The sequence below is a fragment of the Lathyrus oleraceus genome, chromosome 1, assembly GCF_024323335.1.
Source record: "Lathyrus oleraceus cultivar Zhongwan6 chromosome 1, CAAS_Psat_ZW6_1.0, whole genome shotgun sequence".
Classification (NCBI taxonomy): Eukaryota; Viridiplantae; Streptophyta; class Magnoliopsida; order Fabales; family Fabaceae; genus Lathyrus; species Lathyrus oleraceus.
The window spans coordinates 122,200,433-122,218,411 of record NC_066579.1 but is presented as its reverse complement, the minus strand read 5'-3'; positions in this window follow the sequence as shown (position 1 = coordinate 122,218,411).

Genomic DNA, 17,979 nt, shown 5'->3' with positions numbered 1-17,979 from the left:
AGTAATTGTAACAATTGATAAAGGATAAAATTGGAAGAAAAAATACAATAAATATTTTTCTCTTTTAATATTTTTCTCTCTCTTTTAATTAGTATAAATAAAAAAAAATCTCAAATAATATTAAATAAAATACATAACTATACCAGTACAATAAATATTTTTAATTGGAAGAAAATATTATTTAGTCTAAACATTTATTAATTGGAAGAAAAAATACAATAAATAATTTTTGGAAATATTAGACTAAATAATATTTTATACTAATTAATAAATGTTTAGACTAAATAGTTAATAAATGTTTAGACTAAATAATAATAATCAGTACAAAAAATGTATTAGTTACAAAAAAGTTATATAAAATTACAATAACCGAAAAAATTGAAATGTTAAATAGGAATTAGGAAATTATTTGAGGTTACATATACAATGAACATTTTTGTAACCATATAAATAGTTTATATTAAAATCAAATATAAACAAATATGGGTTAGTATGATTGGGTCAATGGGTAGGAACATGTTTTAGGTTGAAATCCTTAATTGGCATGGTTTGGAATTATTAGGTCTTGATAAATACTCTTGAATTGTGATGATTAAATTATGCTAAAACTGTGAATGAATATATAATTGGATGAGTCATAATTTTCTGAACGTGTAGCTTTTTACGGAATCGAAATCGGTGGTCCGGAAGTCCTCCAACGATGAAAAATGCGGGTAGATCTGCATTCTGTTTCGTTGTTAGCGCAGGAACAACATTCTGTTTTGCGTTAACCGGTTAACCCAGGGCGTTAACCGGTTAACACTGTTATGATATTGAAAAATTGCATTCTGTCTTGCGTTAACCGGTTAACCCAGGGCGTTAACCGGTTAACACTGTTAAAAATTGCCAAGAAGCGCATTCTGTTTTGCGTTAACCGATTAACCCAGGGCGTTAACCGGTTAACACTGTTAAAAAAGTGAAAAATTGATATTTAAATGTTGGTATAACAGAATTAATTTTTTTTTTTAAGAATATCGTGTCTATTCAATGTACTGAACTTATAATATTCTTTTATTTATAATTCTTAATCCGTCGTGGGACACCGGTTAATATGACCCATAAAGTATTATTTGTCTTTACTAATAATACGTTAATTTTAATTGTATTATAAATATTTTAAATTGAATAAAATGTTTTAATTACAATTTAACATATATTTATCAATTCTACGAAAAAAAATTGAAAAAATAATTTATCAGGTATTGCAAAGGATATCCATTTTATATATAGGTATAGATTTACATTTTTCTTTATTACAGACTTGTCAATATCAGTGTGATGTTATATGATTGCAGACACATAGTAACAATTTCATTATGGATATGTAGGCTAACAGGAACTTTGCATCAAAAGGAAGATATAGGCGATTTTGTATGTTGTTATAGGTTTTGACTATTTTTTGCGTTATTATTATGTTTTCTTTTAAAAGAAAATATGTAGTGGCAGTCATTTGATCTCTTGTTTTCCTTTACATTTTTCATAAAATATAACAACCAATATGATTCTAGAAGCTGTGGACATGACAATCCACTAAATCAATTAAGTATAAGTAATTAAATTAATTAAAGAGTGATTATCCATTAACTAAATACCCTTCCAACATGGTGGCTAACCAATTCGAGGTTAAATGTTTCCAAAGTTATATATTTCATTAAGAATTCCTTTCTTATAAATTGATAAAGATTCAAGAATTAACATGTGAAACTGACCACATAGAGTGAATTTTCAATGCAGTCAACGCGAAGCACTTCCCCAAGATTTTCTGCACTATCTTGTATTTTTTTGGGTGCAGGATAAGGAAGTGAATAATATGAGTATGGGAGTTGGGTCTTTATTGATGTTAATTTGTTTACTTTAACTTTCAAAACATCTCCCTGCAACAGATAAATATAGAGTAAGTCAGTTAAGGACATAAGAAATAGACCTACAATGAATCCTTATAATTATAATCAGATCAAGATTATAACAAAAAGATATCATATTTTACACAATCCATGACATTTTTTGCACCAAAATATCCATAGTATAACTTCAGTCCTTATAAAAAGCTACATGAATATTCATTTGATTTCTGCGTCTTTCACAATTACCATTAATTAAGTCAAAAATTCAACAATGGAAGTTGACCTGATGACATATCCTTCATATTTAGAAATACATCACCGTGTTTCACCTTAGACAATAAGAACAACTATCTCTAACCTCACACATCTTACTATAACACACATCACTCAATCCATCCATTCAAACAGACACTGCAATCCGTTTTAGGCCAAATTAAGTAAGTGATAAAACACAGAAAAAGAGTAATAGAAATCAAAACCTAAACCACATAATCCTCCATATATCAAAAAGTTAAATCAATGAACAATTTTCGTAGAAGCGATCCACTGAAATTAAGATTCAATTCATTTCAAACACACTCGTACCTCTTATTTCAAAATGAATTTGAGAAAATGATTTGGTTATGGAAGAGAGAGATATAGTAAAAGAGGAAGGAGGCAAATGTGGGGTTGGTATGGTTATGAATTTTTCTCCTAACTTTGGCGTGGAGAGAGAAAGAAAGAGAGAGAAAGAAAGAAATGTTTTTATTTTTGAAATATGCAGTTATCATATATAGTGGTGTAGGAGGAAGTTATTTAGTATAGTTGATGTGTTGGAGGAAGTTATTTGTAGTGTTCATGGAGGTTACATAATTAATAAATGAGTTTTTTTTTGTATTTTTTTTAAATTTAATAATTGATAGTAATTGTAACAATTGATAAAGGATAAAATTGGAAGAAAAAATACAATAAATATTTTTCTCTTTTAATATTTTTCTCTCTCTTTTAATTAGTATAAATAAAAAAAAATCTCAAATAATATTAAATAAAATACATAACTATACCAGTACAATAAATATTTTTAATTGGAAGAAAATATTATTTAGTCTAAACATTTATTAATTGGAAGAAAAAATACAATAAATAATTTTTGGAAATATTAGACTAAATAATATTTTATACTAATTAATAAATGTTTAGACTAAATAGTTAATAAATGTTTAGACTAAATAATAATAATCAGTACAAAAAATATATTAGTTACAAAAAAGTTATATAAAATTACAATAACCGAAAAAATTGAAATGTTAAATAGGAATTAGGAAGTTATTTGAGGTTACATATACAATGAACATTTTTGTAACCATATAAATAGTTTATATTAAAATCAAATATAAACAAATATGGGTTAGTATGATTGGGTCAATGGGTAGGAACATGTTTTAGGTTGAAATCCTTAATTGGCATGGTTTGGAATTATTAGGTCTTGATAAATACTCTTGAATTGTGATGATTAAATTATGCTAAAACTGTGAATGAATATATAATTGGATGAGTCATAATTTTCTGAACGTGTAGCTTTTTACGGAATCGAAATCGGTGGTCCGGAAGTCCTCCAACGATGAAAAATGCGGGGAGATCTGCATTCTGTTTCGTTGTTAGCGCAGGAACAACATTCTGTTTTGCGTTAACCGGTTAACCCAGGGCGTTAACCGGTTAACACTGTTATGATATTGAAAAATTGCATTCTGTCTTGCGTTAACCGGTTAACCCAGGGCGTTAACCGGTTAACACTGTTAAAAATTGCCAAGAAGCGCATTCTGTTTTGCGTTAACCGATTAACCCAGGGCGTTAACCGGTTAACACTGTTAAAAAAGTGAAAAATTGATATTTAAATGTTGGTATAACAGAATTAATTAATTTTTTTTAAGAATATCGTGTCTATTCAATGTACTGAACTTATAATATTCTTTTATTTATAATTCTTAATCCGTCGTGGAACACCGGTTAATATGACCCATAAAGTATTATTTGTCTTTACTAATAATACGTTAATTTTAATTGTATTATAAATATTTTAAATTGAATAAAATGTTTTAATTACAATTTAACATATATTTATCAATTCTACGAAAAAAAATTGAAAAAATAATTTATCAGGTATTGCAAAGGATATCCATTTTATATATAGGTATAGATTTATATTTTTCTTTATTACAGACTTGTCAATATCAGTGTGATGTTATATGATTGCAGACACATAGTAACAATTTCATTATGGATATGTAGGCTAACAGAAACTTTGCATCAAAAGGAAGATATAGGCGATTTTGTATGTTGTTATAGGTTTTGACTATTTTTTGCGTTATTATTATGTTTTCTTTTAAAAGAAAATATGTAGTGGCAGTCATTTGATCTCTTGTTTTCCTTTACATTTTTCATAAAATATAACAACCAATATGATTCTAGAAGCTGTGGACATGACAATCCACTAAATCAATTAAATATAATTAATTAAATTAATTAAAGAGTGATTATCCATTAACTAAATACCCTTCCAACATGGTGGCTAACCAATTCGAGGTTAAATGTTTCCAAAGCTATATATTTCATTAAGAATTCCTTTCTTATAAATTGATAAAGATTCAAGAATTAACATGTGAAACTGACCACATAGAGTGAATTTTCAATGCGGTCAACGCGAAGCACTTCCCCAAGATTTTCTGCACTATCTTGTATTTTTTTGGGTGCAGGATAAGGAAGTGAATAATATGAGTATGGGAGTTGGGTCTTTATTGATGTTAATTTGTTTACTTTCACTTTCAAAACATCTCCCTGCAACAGATAAATATTGAGCAAGTCAGTTAAGGACATAAGAAATATACCTACAATGAATCCTTATAATTATAATCAGATCAAGATTATGACAAAAAGATATCACATTTTACACAATTCATGACATTTTTTTGCAACAAAATATCCATAGTATAACTTCAGTCCTTATAAAAAGCTACATGAATATTCAATTGATTTCTGCGTCTTTCACAATTACCATTAATTAAGTCAAAAATTCAACAATGGAAGTTGATCTGATGACATATCCTTCATATTTAGAAATACATAACCGTGTTTCACCTTAGACAATAAGAACAACTATCTCTAACCTCACACATCTTACTATAACACCCATCACTCAATACATCCATTCAAACAGACACTGCAATCCGTTTTAGGCCAAATTAAGTAAGTGATAAAACACAGAAAAAGAGTAATAGAAATCAAAACCTAAACCACATAATCCTCCATATATCAAAAAGTTAAATCAATGAACAATTTTCGTAGAAGCGATCCACTGAAATTAAGATTCAATTCATTTCAAACACACTCGTACCTCTTATTTCAAAATGAATTTGAGAAAATGATTTGGTTATGGAAGAGAGAGATATAGTAAAAGAGGAAGGAGGCAAATGTGGGGTTGGTATGGATATGAATTTTTCTCCTAACTTTGGCGTGGAGAGAGAAAGAAAGAGAGAGAAAGAAAGAAATGTTTTTATTTTTGAAATATGCAGTTATCATATATAGTGGTGTAGGAGGAAGTTATTTAGTATAGTTGATGTGTTGGAGGAAGTTATTTGATGTGTTCATGGAGGTTACATAATTAATAAATGAGTTTTTTTTTGTATTTTTTTTAATTTAATAATTGATAGTAATTGTAAGAATTGATAAAGAATAAAATTGGAAGAAAAAATACAATAAATATTTTTCTCTTTTAATATTTTTCTCTCTCTTTTAATTAGTATAAATAAATAAAAATTCTCAAATAATATTAAATAAAATACATAACCATACTAGTACAATAAATATTTTTAATTGGAAGAAAATATTATTTAGTCTAAACATTTATTAATTGGAAGAAAAAATACAATAAATAATTTTTGGAAATATTAGACTAAATAACATTTTATACTAATTAATAATTGTTTAGACTAAATAGTTAATAAATGTTTAGACTAAATAATAATAATCAGTACAAAAAATATATTAGTTACAAAAAAGTTATATAAAATTACAATAACCGAAAAAATTGAAATGTTAAATAGGAATTAGGAAGTTATTTGAGGTTACAACTGCCCTACGGCCATTATGTGTTAATTCTTTTTTGTTTTAATTATACTTAAATAATAAACAAATATAAAAAAGAAGTTACTTTTTAAAATAATAAACAAATATAAAAGAAGAAGTTAAGTGAGGATATTTGTGGAAGAAATAAAGGTCATACCAAAATCACCTATCCCCTTTATATATAGTTATAGATATACCATTTTATTCTAAACATAATAATAAATTATTGAAATAAAAATTATATAATAATCCGATAGTTTTTTTATGTAGAAGTTACCGTCAAATTCTACATCTTATATTTAAGGAGGTTAGCCTTCTGAATACATATTAACCTCTACTACAAAAGTTAAAATAATCTACTATTAAAAAATATTTGAACGGTTATAGAATATAAATATATTTATTCCAACTTCCATAATTATCTTTTTCTCTCTCACTAATTCTCCATAATTATTAGGTGAATATTATTTCTTTCTCTATGATTTTTGTTCCTTATTAAGTTTCAAAATTTTATTTTGGAATTTATGTTTTTTTAGTGTTTTTGGCATGAGGATGTAATGCACATCACATACACATTAAAATAATTAAACATCTCTTCAACAATGTTGTAAGAATGCAACGGTAATAATCTTTGATCTTCATCTTTTCTTTGATAAAGAGGGGATACTACTAAATGAAGAGAACTTATGATATTTTTGTTTGGATTTTTTTTTTCAATTTGCAATGTATTTTCCGTAATTATATCTATACATTCTACTCCAAATTAAATTATATAGATGATAAGATTAATCTATTCTATCAATGACTATCTATAACTTTAAATAATAATTGTATATTTTAAAGTACTTAATCATCTCTCTAAAACATAAAATACACAAAGATGTTATAATTTATACCAACAATTATATTTATTATCTCTCTTCTATTTCTTTTTTATACAAACAATACTATTCATGGTAAACACTCTGGAACACTTAAATTTAATTGAGTACTGATATTTTCCCTTAATTAAACAATATCACTTTTGATATTTATTTTATTTAAAAATAAATTAATATTTTAAATCGAATTCCATAAAAGATACCGATACTCAATTACTTATCATGAGTATGAAAGAATTTTTCAGTATTAATGTATTTCTAGTAAAGACATTAATTTCGTAGAATTGATAAATATATGTTAAATTGTAATTAAAACATTTTATTCAATTTAAAATATTTATAATACAATTAAAATTAACGTATTATTAGTAAAGACAAATAATACTTTATGGGTCATATTAACCGGTGTCCCACGACGGACTAAGAATTATAAATAAAAGAATATTATAAGTTCAGTACATTGAATAGACACGATATTCTTAAAAAAAATTAATTAATTCTGTTATATATATATATATATATATATATATATATATATATATATATATATATATATATATATATATATATATATATATATATATATATATATATATATATATATTAATGGACATTTATATTAATGTTTATATTAATGGACATTTATATTAATGTTTATATTAATTTTTTTAACAAAGGCAAGACACCAAATTTTATTCCAATTGATAATAGCTAATACAGACCCCAATAACTAAACAACTAAACATTCTCAATCACTACACAGACCCCAAGTAGATCTTCACAATACAGACCCCAAGTACTAAACATTCTCAATCACTACACTATGAGCTAATCGAATAAGAACAACATAATATATATTTTTCAATTATAAAGTGTGGGAAATGCTAATAAGGGGCATTAGTTAAGAAATTCATTAAAAAGTAAGTTGAACCATTTTTAAAAAAATTAAAAATATAAGTTTTTTCGAATATATATATATATATATATATATATATATATATATATATATATATATATATATATATATACATATAACAGAATTAATTAATTTTTTTTAAGAATATCGTGTCTATTCAATGTACTGAACTTATAATATTCTTTTATTTATAATTCTTAATCCGTCGTGGGACACCAGTTAATATGAGCCATAAAGTATTATTTGTCTTTACTAATAATACGTTAATTTTAATTGTATTATAAATATTTTAATTGAATAAAATGTTTTAATTACAATTTAACATATATTTATCAATTCTACGAAAAAAAATTGAAAAAATAATTTATCAGGTATTGCAAAGGATATCCATTTTATATATAGGTATAGATTTACATTTTTCTTTATTACAGACTTGTCAATATCAGTGTGATGTTATATGATTGCAGACACATAGTAACAATTTCATTATGGATATGTAGGCTAACAGGAACTTTGCATCAAAAGGAAGATATAGGCGATTTTGTATGTTGTTATAGGTTTTGACTATTTTTTGCGTTATTATGTTTTCTTTTAAAAGAAAATATGTAGTGGCAGTCATTTGATCTCTTGTTTTCCTTTACATTTTTCATAAAATATAACAACCAATATGATTCTAGAAGCTGTGGACATGACAATCCACTAAATCAATTAAATATAATTAATTAAATTAATTAAACAGTGATTATCCATTAACTAAATACCCTTCCAACATGGTGGCTAACCAATTCGAGGTTAAATGTTTCCAAAGCTATATATTTCATTAAGAATTCCTTTCTTATAAATTGATAAAGATTGAAGAATTAACATGTGAAACTGACCACATAGAGTGAATTTTCAATGCGGTCAACGCGAAGCACTTCCCCAAGATTTTCTGCACTATCTTGTATTTTTTTGGGTGCAGGATAAGGAAGTGAATAATATGAGTATGGGAGTTGGGTCTTTATTGATGTTAATTTGTTTACTTTCACTTTCAAAACATCTCCCTGCAACAGATAAATATTGAGCAAGTCAGTTAAGGACATAAGAAATAGACCTACAATGAATCCTTATAATTATAATCAGATCAAGATTATGACAAAAAGATATCATATTTTACACAATCCATGACATTTTTTGCAACAAAATATCCATAGTATAACTTCAGTCCTTATAAAAAGCTACATGAATATTCAATTGATTTCTGCGTCTTTCACAATTACCATTAATTAAGTCAAAAATTCAACAATGGAAGTTGATCTGATGACATATCCTTCATATTTAGAAATACATCACCGTGTTTCACCTTAGACAATAAGAACAACCATCTCTAACCTCACACATCTTACTATAACACCCATCACTCAATCCATCCATTCAAACAGACACTGCAATCCGTTTTAGGCCAAATTAAGTAAGTGATAAAACACCGAAAAAGAGTAATAGAAATCAAAACCTAAACCACATAATCCTCCATATATCAAAAAGCTAAATCAATGAATAATTTTCGTAGAAGCGATCCACTGAAATTAAGATTCAATTCATTTCAAACACACTCGTACCTCTTATTTCAAAATGAATTTGAGAAAATGATTTGGTTATGGAAGAGAGAGATATAGTAAAAGAGGAAGGAGGCAAATGTGGGGTTGGTATGGTTATGAATTTTTCTCCTAACTTTGGCGTGGAGAGAGAAAGAAAGAGAGAGAAAGAAAGAAATGTTTTTATTTTTGAAATATGCAGTTATCATATATAGTGGTGTAGGAGGAAGTTATTTAGTATAGTTGATGTGTTGGAGGAAGTTATTTGTAGTGTTCATGGAGGTTACATAATTAATAAATGAGTTTTTTTTTGTATTTTTTTTAAATTTAATAATTGATAGTAATTGTAACAATTGATAAAGGATAAAATTGGAAGAAAAAATACAATAAATATTTTTCTCTCTCTTTTAATTAGTATAAATAAATAAAAATTCTCAAATAATATTAAATAAAATACATAACTATACCAGTACAATAAATATTTTTAATTGGAAGAAAATATTATTTAGTCTAAACATTTATTAATTGGAAGAAAAAATACAATAAATAATTTTTGGAAATATTAGAATAAATAATATTTTATACTAATTAATAAATGTTTAGACTAAATAATAATAATCAGTACAAAAAATATATTAGTTACAAAAAAGTTATATAAAATTACAATAACCGAAAAAATTGAAATGTTAAATAGGAATTAGGAAGTTATTTGAGGTTACATATACAATGAACATTTTTGTAACCATATAAATAGTTTATATTAAAATCAAATATAAACAAATATGGGTTAGTATGATTGGGTCAATGGGTAGGAACATGTTTTAGGTTGAAATCCTTAATTGGCATGGTTTGGAATTATTAGGTCTTGATAAATACTCTTGAATTGTGATGATTAAATTATGCTAAAACTGTGAATGAATATATAATTGGATGAGTCATAATTTTCTGAACGTGTAGCTTTTTACGGAATCGAAATCGGTGGTCTGGAAGCCTCCAACGATGAAAAATGCGGGGAGATCTGCATTCTGTTTCGTTGTTAGCGCAGGAACAGCATTCTGTTTTGCGTTAACCGGTTAACCCAGGGCGTTAACCGGTTAACACTGTTATGATATTGAAAAATTGCATTCTGTCTTGCGTTAACCGGTTAACCCAGGGCGTTAACCGGTTAACACTGTTAAAAATTGCCAAGAAGCGCATTCTGTTTTGCGTTAACCGATTAACCCAGGGCGTTAACCGATTAACACTGTTAAAAAAGTGAAAAATTGATATTTAAATGTTGGTATAACAGAATTAATTAATTTTTTTAAAGAATATCGTGTCTATTCAATGTACTGAACTTATAATATTCTTTTATTTATAATTCTTAATCCGTCGTGGGACACCGGTTAATATGACCCATAAAGTATTATTTGTCTTTACTAATAATACGTTAATTTTAATTGTATTATAAATATTTTAAATTGAATAAAATGTTTTAATTACAATTTAACATATATTTATCAATTCTACAAAAAAAAACTGAAAAAATAATTTATCAAGTATTGCAAAGGATATCCATTTTATATATAGGTATAGATTTACATTTTTCTTTATTACAGACTTGTCAATATCAGTGTGATGTTATATGATTGCAGACACATAGTAACAATTTCATTATGGATATGTAGGCTAACAGGAACTTTGCATCAAAAGGAAGATATAGGCGATTTTGTATGTTGTTATAGGTTTTGACTATTTTTTGCGTTATTATTATGTTTTCTTTTAAAAGAAAATATGTAGTGGCAGTCATTTGATCTCTTGTTTTTCTTTACATTTTTCATAAAATATAACAACCAATATGATTCTAGAAGCTGTGGACATGACAATCCACTAAATCAATTAAATATAATTAATTAAATTAATTAAAGAGTGATTATCCATTAACTAAATACCCTTCCAACATGGTGGCTAACCAATTCGAGGTTAAATGTTTCCAGAGCTATATATTTCATTAAGAATTCATTTCTTATAAATTGATAAAGATTCAAGAATTAACATGTGAAACTGACCACATAGAGTGAATTTTCAATGCGGTCAACGCGAAGCACTTCCCCAAGATTTTCTGCACTACCTTGTATTTTTTTGGGTGCAGGATAAGGAAGTGAATAATATGAGTATGGGAGTTGGGTCTTTATCGATGTTAATTTGTTTACTTTCACTTTCAAAACATCTCCCTGCAACAGATAAATATTGAGCAAGTCAGTTAAGGACATAAGAAATAGACCTACAATGAATCCTTATAATTATAATCAGATCAAGATTATGACAAAAAGATATCATATTTTACACAATCCATGACATTTTTTGTAACAAAATATCCATAGTATAACTTCAGTCCTTATAAAAAGCTACATGAATATTCAATTGATTTCTGCGTCTTTCACAATTACCATTAATTAAGTCAAAAATTCAACAATGGAAGTTGATCTGATGACATATCCTTCATATTTAGAAATACATCACCGTGTTTCACCTTAGACAATAAGAACAACTATCTCTAACCTCACACATCTTACTATAACACCCATCACTCAATCCATCCATTCAAACAGACACTGCAATCCGTTTTAGGCCAAATTAAGTAAGTGATAAAACACAGAAAAAGAGTAATAGAAATCAAAACCTAAACCACATAATCCTCCATATATCAAAAAGTTAAATCAATGAACAATTTTCGTAGAAGCGATCCACTGAAATTAAGATTCAATTCATTTCAAACACACTCGTACCTCTTATTTCAAAATGAATTTGAGAAAATGATTTGATTATGGAAGAGAGAGATATAGTAAAAGAGGAAGGAGGCAAATGAGGGGTTGGTATGGTTATGAATTTTTCTCCTAACTTTGGCGTGGAGAGAGAAAGAAAGAGAGAGAAAGAAAGAAATGTTTTTATTTTTGAAATATGCAGTTATCATATATAGTGGTGTAGGAGGAAGTTATTTAGTATAGTTGATGTGTTGGAGGAAGTTATTTGTAGTGTTCATGGAGGTTACATAATTAATAAATGAGTTTATTTTTGTATTTTTTTTTAAATTTAATAATTGATAGTAATTGTAACAATTGATAAAGGATAAAATTGGAAGAAAAAATACAATAAATATTTTTCTCTTTTAATATTTTTCTCTCTCTTTTAATTAGTATAAATAAAAAAAAATCTCAAATAATATTAAATAAAATACATAACTATACCAGTACAATAAATATTTTTAATTGGAAGAAAATATTATTTAGTCTAAACATTTATTAATTGGAAGAAAAAATACAATAAATAATTTTTGGAAATATTAGACTAAATAATATTTTATACTAATTAATAAATGTTAAGACTAAATAGTTAATAAATGTTTAGACTAAATAATAATAATCAGTACAAAAAATATATTAGTTACAAAAAAGTTATATAAAATTACAATAACCGAAAAAATTGAAATGTTAAATAGGAATTAGGAAGTTATTTGAGGTTACATATACAATGAACATTTTTGTAACCATATAAATAGTTTATATTAAAATCAAATATAAACAAATATGGGTTAGTATGATTGGCTCAATGGGTAGGAACATGTTTTAGGTTGAAATCCTTAATTGGCATGGTTTGGAATTATTAGGTCTTGATAAATACTCTTGAATTGTAATGATTAAATTATGCTAAAACTGTGAATGAATATATAATTGGATGAGTCATAATTTTCTGAACGTGTAGCTTTTTATGGAATCGAAATCGGTGGTCTGGAAGTCCTCCAACGATGAAAAATACGGGGAGATCTGCATTCTGTTTCGTTGTTAGCGCAGGAACAGCATTCTGTTTTGCGTTAACCGGTTAACCCAAGGCGTTAACCGGTTAACACTGTTATGATATTGAAAAATTGCATTCTGTCTTGCGTTAACCGGTTAACCCAGGGCGTTAACCGGTTAACACTGTTAAAAATTGCCAAGAAGCGCATTCTGTTTTGCGTTAACCGATTAACCCAGGGCGTTAACCGGTTAACACTGTTAAAAAAGTGAAAAATTGATATTTAAATGTTGATATAACAGAATTAATTAATTTTTTTTAAGAATATCGTGTCTATTCAATGTACTGAACTTATAATATTCTTTTATTTATAATTCTTAATCCGTCGTGGGACACCGGTTAATATGACCCATAAAGTATTATTTGTCTTTACTAATAATACGTTAATTTTAATTGTATTATAAATATTTTAAATTGAATAAAATGTTTTAATTACAATTTAACATATATTTATCAATTCTACGAAAAAAATTTGAAAAAACAATTTATCAGGTATTGCAAAGGATATCCATTTTATATATAGGTATAGATTTACATTTTTCTTTATTACAGACTTGTCAATATCAGTGTGATGTTATATGATTGCAGACACATAGTAACAATTTCATTATGGATATGTAGGCTAACAGGAACTTTGCATCAAAAGGAAGATATAGGCGATTTTGTATGTTGTTATAGGTTTTGACTATTTTTTGCGTTATTATTATGTTTTCTTTTAAAAGAAAATATGTAGTGGCAGTCATTTGATCTCTTGTTTTTCTTTACATTTTTCATAAAATATAACAACCAATATGATTCTAGAAGCTGTGGACATGACAATCCACTAAATCAATTAAATATAATTAATTAAATTTATTAAAGAGTGATTATCCATTAACTAAATACCCTTCCAACATGGTGGCTAACCAATTCGAGGTTAAATGTTTCCAAAGCTATATATTTTATTAAGAATTCCTTTCTTATAAATTGATAAAGATTCAAGAATTAACTTGTGAAACTGACCACATAGAGTGAATTTTCAATGCGGTCAACGCGAAGCACTTCCCCAAGATTTTCTGCACTATCTTGTATTTTTTTGGGTGCAGGATAAGGAAGTGAATAATATGAGTATGGGAGTTGGGTCTTCATCGATGTTAATTTGTTTACTTTCACTTTCAAAACATCTCCCTGCAACAGATAAATATTGAGCAAGTCAGTTAAGGACATAAGAAATAGACCTACAATGAATCCTTATAATTATAATCAGATCAAGATTATGACAAAAAGATATCATATTTTACACAATCCATGACATTTTTTGCAACAAAATATCCATAGTATAACTTCAGTCCTTATAAAAAGCTACATGAATATTCAATTGATTTCTGCGTCTTTCACAATTACCATTAATTAAGTCAAAAATTCAACAATGGAAGTTGATCTGATGACATATCCTTCATATTTAGAAATACATCACCGTGTTTCACCTTAGACAATAAGAACAATTATCTCTAACCTCACACATCTTACTATAACACCCATCACTCAATCCATCCATTCAAACAGACATTGCAATCCGTTTTAGGCCAAATTAAGTAAGTGATAAAACACAGAAAAAGAGTAATAGAAATCAAAACCTAAACCACATAATCCTCCATATATCAAAAAGTTAAATCAATGAACAATTTTCGTAGAAGCGATCCACTGAAATTAAGATTCAATTCATTTCAAACACACTCGTACCTCTTATTTCAAAATGAATTTGAGAAAATGATTTGGTTATGGAAGAGAGAGATATAGTAAAAGAGGAAGGAGGCAAATGTGGGGTTGGTATGGTTATGAATTTTTCTCCTAACTTTGGCGTGGAGAGAGAAAGAAAGAAATGTTTTTATTTTTGAAATATGCAGTTATCATATATAGTGGTGTAGGAGGAAGTTATTTAGTATAGTTGATGTGTTGGAGGAAGTTATTTGTAGTGTTCATGGAGGTTACATAATTAATAAATGAGTTTTTTTTTGTATTTTTTTTAAATTTAATAATTGATAGTAATTGTAACAATTGATAAAGGATAAAATTGGAAGAAAAAATACAATAAATATTTTTCTCTTTTAATATTTTTCTCTCTATTTTAATTAGTATAAATAAATAAAAATTCTCAATTAATATTAAATAAAATACATAACTATACCAGTACAATAAATATTTTTAATTGGAAGAAAATATTATTTAGTCTAAACATTTATTAATTGGAAGAAAAAATACAATAAATAATTTTTGGAAATATTAGACTAAATAATATTTTATACTAATTAATAAATGTTTAGACTAAATAGTTAATAAATGTTTAGACTAAATAATAATAATCAGTACAAAAAATATATTAGTTACAAAAAAGTTATATAAAGTTACAATAACCTAAAATTACAATAACCAATTATAAACAATGAAGTCAACCATGCTATGAATGAATGCACACATACCAACACATATGCAATTAAGACCTTCTATACCGTCTTAACATCCCACATATCACCATGACTCACAATTGGTACATATACACATCCATAACAACACATCAATTATGATTACATATACACATCCATAATCATAAATCATTCACAATTCAATAATGGTATACATACACATTCATACAATATATTATTCACCAATATAGGCCAATCATCAAATATGTACACATAGATTTCATTCCAAAACACACCCAACATTTAAATATCAATTTTTCACTTTTTTAACAGTGTTAACCGGTTAACGCCTTGCGTTAATCGGTTAATGCAAAACAGAATGCGCTTCTTGGCAATTTTTAACAGTGTTAACCGGTTAACGCCCTGGGTTAACCGGTTAACGCAAGACAGAATGCAATTTTTCAATATCATAACAGTGTTAACCGGTTAACGTCCCGGGTTAACCGGTTAACGCAAAACAGAATGTTGTTCCTGCGCTAACAACGAAACAGAATGCAGATCTCCCCGCATTTTTCATCGTTGGAGGACTTCTGGACCTCCGATTTCGATTCCGTAAAAAGCTACACGTTCAGAAAATTATGACTCATCCAATTATATACTCATTCACAGTTTTAGCATAATTTAATCATCACAATTCAAGAGTATTTATCAAGACCTAATAATTCCAAACCATGCCAATTAAGGATTTCAACCTAAAACATGTTCCTACCCATTGACCCAATCATACTAACCCATATTTGTTTATATTTGATTTTAATATAAACTATTTATATGATGAATTATATTGGTATTTATTCAGATACATATTAAGTTTTGTTTGCAATATGTAATATTCGCGCATTAAATATTATTTGAATTGAGAAAACCGCATTTTGACGTGACTTTGTTCAACCAGGTGTGAGTGAAATAATTTGGTGATTAGGAATACCATATATTATGAAAAAAAGAAAATACGTTACACCAAAATTAAGTTTTGTCTTTATATAATTTTATAGATAGTTAAAAATCATAAAAAGATTTAGATAAAATAAGAGAAAATGTGTTTAATAAATAATTAAACATAAACATTAACAGAGACATTAAGTGACATTGTTATATTTTTTATTGCGCAAATGCGTAGAAATATTAAAAATGTCTTTTTGAAAAAAAATATTTTAATATACATTATTTATATGATCAAACATGTTATATCTGTTCAAATATATATTAAATTTTATTTATAATATGTAGTATTATGTCAATGTTTGAAAATTAAAATAGATATGTTATTTTTAAAGTTGTCAATAAAAATACATTATTCAGCCTATAAAAATATATAGATTAAATAATTAAAAATTGTATATCTCAATTTACTAACTCAATAAACATAAATATAAACATTAATTCTCTCTCACTCTCTCCTCTCCCCTCTCTCTCCTCTTCCCCCTCTCTCTATCTCCTTTTCCCTCTTCCTCTCTCTCTCTCTCTCCCTACCTACCTCTTCTTATCCCTCTCTCCCTTTCTCCTTCCATCTCATATATGAGTGGTGTAGTTGCGAGTAACCTAAATTTTAAAAAACAATAAAAAAAATATTCAAAATAAATGAATTCATAAATATTCAAAATTAATTTATACATAAAAAAACATAAAAATTGGAAAGAAACAAAAACTGAAACATATTAATGCAAGAAAAAAAGTTTAAGCAAAAACGAAATAAAAGAGAGATGATAAATACTGAAAAATTCTTTCATACTCATGATAAGTAATTGAGTATCGGTATCTTTTATGGAATTCGATTTAAAATATTAATTTATTTTTAAATAAAATAAATATCAAAAGTGATATTGTTTAATTAAGGGAAAATATCAGTACTCAATTAAATTTAAGTGTTCCAGAGTGTTTACCATGAATAGTATTGTTTGTATAAAAAAGAAATAGAAGAGAGATAATAAATATAATTGTTGGTATAAATTATAACATCTTTGTGTATTTTATGTTTTAGAGAGATGATTAAGTACTTTAAAATATACAATTATTATTTAAAGTTATAGATAGTCATTGATAGAATAGATTAATCTTATCATCTATATAATTTAATTTGGAGTAGAATGTATAGATATAATTACGGAAAATACATTGCAAATTGAAAAAAAAAATCCAAACAAAAATATCATAAGTTCTCTTCATTTAGTAGTATCCCCTCTTTATCAAAGAAAAGATGAAGATCAAAGATTATTACCGTTGCATTCTTACTACATTGTTGAAGAGATGTTTAATTATTTTAATGTGTATGTGATGTGCATTACATCCTCATGCCAAAAACACTAAAAAAAACATAAATTCCAAAATAAA